Here is a 5,003-nt window from a genome sequence, read left to right as displayed (position 1 = left end):
GGAGAAATAAAATATCAATGGCAACTCAAGGGTTTAGCCACCACCCTAAGGCACTGTCACAGTTACGGGGGATTTGTGCTTCTTAATGAAAAGAAGATGGACTAAATCTTTGCTTTTTGCTATTCTACCCAAATATGGAGATGGTTCCTTTTTTGATTTGAATTAAGCATTGGTATTCACATTGTCCCCTGGAGAAGCTGCCCAAGGTTTTCTGGGTTGATTCTTGAACTATAATTTCTAGACCTATAAATGAGTATGTAGTGTATATGGGAGCAGATTAACCAATGCAATCTTTTTTATGTGGGTACAATGATTGGATAGCCTTTGAAAGTCTTCTAGGAGACTAATGCAGCCTAGAGCAAAGCTTCTCAAAGCTCTGCAACCAACTGTAATTCAGTTAATGCTTCTGGCTTACAAATCCATTGTTTTATTAAGAATAATAATAGTGAAAACCCTACTTTTAAGTTAATGGCTTAAATAGGTGAACTGTTTTAATGTTTTTTATATTGTTTTATTATAATATGTATATTTATGCTTGTTTTAATCTGTTGTTGGCACCGTGCTGTGCCGGTTGATAGCAGCCCTGAGTCCTTCTGCGGAGGTTGAGATAGGATGGGATACAAATGTCCTAAATAAATAAATACTTTTAGCCCCAACTAGAGTGGTCCCATTTAACCAATGGGAGTTGTTTATGTCTTTACTTACCATCCATCAGTTTGTTCAACTTGCTTACACTGAGACTAACTAACAGAACTGACGCATATAGTAACTACAACAACAACAAGAACAACAACTCTGGACACAAATTTATTTACACCGTTTCAGACGAAGCTTTTATTTTAATATTACAAACCATTTTTTTCTTTATTCACAAACCACTGTAGTGATATAAACACTAATTTCTAAAGACAGATATACACACTTGTTGGGTTTTAAGATTTGTAACTGTTTTGAAGTCACGATATTCTACATATGGTACTTAATCGTTTATTTTTAAAATCAGAATTCATATTATCAGTAGCAATTTATATAACTGGAGAAGAAAGAAAAAACACATTCCCTATATCAGACATACATTTGAATAAAATGAATGACTGGAGTGTTGAAGGAGTTTTCACAAAAATAGTTTCCAACAGCATTTGGCAAACCTCAACCATCGGCAATTATCTCCAAGAATTAAACATCAGATACACATTGGGGGCTGCCTTGAGGGACACAGCCACTGAATTCAACTTAGAATTACACATCAGGAGATCTTTGTGTGCAAACTGATAGTTTGTAAGAAAATAAATATCTTTAACAGTTAAGTACTATCATTATAATTCTTAAAGTATTTCAGAGTGCATACAGACGTTTTTATTGGAGCAGCCAAACCACATATACAATTATGCACTCTATTGTTTAGAACTGGAATAATAGATTGCCTGTGCACAGCTCTGATTGACTGATGCACATGATGTCACCAACCCACATCATTTTCTAATGAGTTTGGAAGTCTGCTTAAACTTTAAATGAGTAAAAGTGGGCATATTGTATTTTGCAAAGGCAAAGAACTCTTGTGTTTGGATTAGCATTAAAATAGCTGGTAGTGAATGCATAGCAATCAAGTTGGTAGAAGTCAAGGTATGCCCTCTCCTCAGGAAAGAAGATTTTGTTTTTAGCCATTTTAATCCATGTTTTTCAAGCTCCATAGCAATACAATTTGGGAGAAATAAGAATTGATAGATCAACCTATCCCTGTAGATTGGTGAAATTATTACTTTTAAATTAGAAGTCATCAATATCCACAAAATGTAATAGCCATATCTATCCACTTCTATTCCAGTGTCATGGTACGTCTGTATGCACCCTTGTTTCGGAACCCCCAAAACTTAATATCAGATTACATTTTTCTGACTTTTTTCCATAATGTTTAAGATCTGATCACATGAACAATGGCCATTTAAGCCTAAACATCTACAATGAAATATTTGCTTTGCTAGGCCTAGAAAACAGCACAAGCTCATGCTCCACTGAACTCAACAGAAGTGAATGAAGACCATCCCTGAAAGCTTCTTTTTGGAAAGCTGGCTTTCTAGAATAGAAATGGGACAATGGGAAAGTTTGCAGCCAATACCCAGCCAAGGCTTGTGACTGCAATGTCAATGGATTTGTTCCAGGATTTGGTTCAGACTTTAAAGGAGGTTCCCCAACATACTGAACCCATTTTAAAGATGTGGTTCATCAACCTGAGTAGCACCTTTAAAGTTCAGGCTAAAATTGAAGGTGGGGTTACTGTCATCTTAATATTGGCCAACTTCTAGAGAAAATGATGTCCTTAGAACTATGTCATTTCCTATCATTTGAAATATTAAAATTAAGCTAGCAGGGGATATTTTTAGAATACTCAGGGTTCCAAAAAAGAAAGGATCATCACAATCCATAGTGGTTGGTGGTCTGAATTTATTTTGGAGGGGTCACCCTGAAATTGTCTCTCAGTTGAATCACCTAGATCTAGTTACAGATCTAGAAGAGATTTTCTGGCCAGAAGGAAAATTTCATCACCCATGTCTAGAACTATAATCATATCTGTATCTAGATCTGTATCTAGATCAAGATATGAAGGATTTTCTTGCCATTCATCAGATCTAGATCTAGATAGGAATGAGAAGGCCCTTCTAGTCAGAAAATCCCTTCTGGAGTGCTGCCCTTGTTAATATGGTGTCACTCATTAACAGTGGTATCTTTATTTGGAGAACTACTTTATGCCTACGTGGTTGCACCTCAATGTTGAACATGATGAGGAAGCTCGGTTGGACTGGAATTGCATGCTCCTCAATGAAACTGATCCCCCCACACTTCTGGATTGGAATCCAGAAGCCTTCCTGTTTCCTCCCTTTTCCGTGCCTTCCTTCCCCATCTCCAACTGCTTTGAGTTGGTTGGGAGTCCATGGTTTCTAAAAAGCACCTTGTGACTTAACATTTGGGCTCAATGTGAGAAAAGGTACATTTGCATATAGCAAAGTTTTTCCGGAACAATGGCCTTAATCTAAAGCTATCAGGGAAGGATGAGTTAAAAAGTGACCAAATTTATGAATAAATTATTCACTCCCTGACTGATAATTTTTAGTAGCCTATACTTTGCATGGTTTTATACACTTTCTTTCTGTCACTCCTCTATCTTTCTCATTCCCTGTCTTTTTCTCTCTCTTACACTTTCTTTCCTCTATTCCCTCTGAGATGGATTGGAGAATGATGTCCTTATTATTATTATTATTATTATTATTATTATTATTATTATTCCCCCATCTTTGGATAGAAATGCTACAGAAACCTTGTTTTCAAATCTTGTGAAACTTTATTGATGGTTATCGTTCAACTGGTCATATTTTGCATGCACATTACGATGACATAGGCCGTCCACAAACACTTTTTGAAAAGCAGAATTGTTTATAGCAAGTTGGCAGGTTCACAGCGGTGAATTGATCATTTTTTTTCTTTTTTTAACTAAAGTGCTTGCCTTTTTAAAAACCTTTTTCTATCCCCCCCTCCCTTTATGGCACGCACGGTACACATGAGAATATAACTATTTTTTTCTGCTTTGATTTATTTTTAAATACAAAAACAAGAAGACCCCTGACAAACACCCCAAAACTTAAGGTTAACTTGTAAACAGGACAACATTATGCACGGACAAACTGCAATTTTCCAGCTGTGCCAGGCACTGCAGCTTTGGCATCAATTCTTGGGTGCCTTGGAGGGGGGAAAGCAGAGTTTGACAGCCAAGATCCTGGGCCCATTCACACTATATAATTATAGTGGGCTGATCCCACATTAAATGTCATGGTGGCCTCCCAAGAGATCTGGAGGTTTGTAATTTGGAGAAGCACCAAAACTCATTGGCTGAAAAATTTCAGTGTGCCTCCTTCAAATGCCAATCCCAGGATCCCATCAGATGGAAACATGTCCGTTAAAAGAGGAATCAGTGTACTATGATTCTACAGTGTGGATGGGAGTCTCATGTCTGTCCTTGGATTCTTGGATATTTGTTTCTTGGGAACGTTAAATTACAAAACAAGATGGCCTTCGGAGCTGGGGACGGGGCGGCAGGTTTTGTAACAACTTGAGAAATTGCAGTTTGCTTACACGACACAATCATGTTTCAAAAATTACTAAGCTGATGAAAATACCATGATTATCTCTAACTCCATGTTTGCAGTACTTGTAAAATGCGTATATAAATTTTGGTATATGAGTAGCATGGAATTTGGTAAAAATGATTTTTTTGTATTTTTTTTTGCTCTAACGGTTGGTCTACACTGTTTTTTTTATTTTAAATCTAACGCGGCGTTAAGGTGTGTAAAGTCCTTGAACTAAACAATTCCACAGCACAGATGTAAAGTTTTTTATACACTTTTATTTTATTTATTTTATTTTAGTATTATAACCGGTACAAAGAATTTTAACTTTTTTATTACTTTCTCTCTTTTTTTATTGGAAAAAAGAAAAAAAATAGAAACAGTGCTTTTATCACCCTTTTAATTACTATTTTTATTATTATTATTATTATCATTATTATTTTAATCCTCCCATAATATAAAAGTCTGCAATGATATCAATAATTTATTATACTGGAAGAAATATAAAAAAGAATGCTTGCTTATGATCTAACTATCAGATATTTCCCCTTGGTTATTTATCTCTCTATCTCTCTCGCTCTCTCACTCTCTCGCTCGTCGGTCTTTTTCAATTTTTCTTTTTGCCTAAATAACTAGGTATGATTGGAGCGGAATGCTACCTGGTGGAATGCATTAAGCGCTGTGCCTTTGGACAGCTTTAGATTAGGTTTTATGTACAGTTGTCAGTTCAAGCATCCCTCTCTCGGCCCGTTCCCACCCCATTTCCCCCCTCCCAGCCTTGAAAAATTAACAACATAACCTTTGGCTTTGAATAAACAGTGAATAATTTAAGACAGTTGAAATATGACTACAAGGTGCTTTGGGGGGCGGGGTGTCCCCGTTTCT

At 36.3% G+C, this 5,003-nt stretch overlaps 1 protein-coding gene across 10 annotated transcripts in view; it reads right to left on the bottom strand.

Moving 5' to 3' along the window:
- Window positions 1–806: 806 nt before the first annotated feature.
- Window positions 807–5,003, bottom strand: part of RBFOX1 (RNA binding fox-1 homolog 1) — a 1,606,230-nt gene continuing 1,602,033 nt past the window's right edge. For all 10 annotated transcript variants that reach the window (XM_067473372.1, XM_067473373.1, XM_067473365.1 and 7 more), the window contains one exon: window positions 807–5,003. This exon is cut by the window's right edge. The gene's annotated coding sequence lies outside the window, so the exon portion shown is untranslated.

The sequence above is a fragment of the Anolis sagrei genome, chromosome X (assembly GCF_037176765.1).
Source record: "Anolis sagrei isolate rAnoSag1 chromosome X, rAnoSag1.mat, whole genome shotgun sequence".
Classification (NCBI taxonomy): domain Eukaryota; kingdom Metazoa; phylum Chordata; class Lepidosauria; order Squamata; family Dactyloidae; genus Anolis; species Anolis sagrei.
Note: the sequence above shows the minus strand (reverse complement) of the source record. Positions and strands in the feature narration are given on the sequence as shown.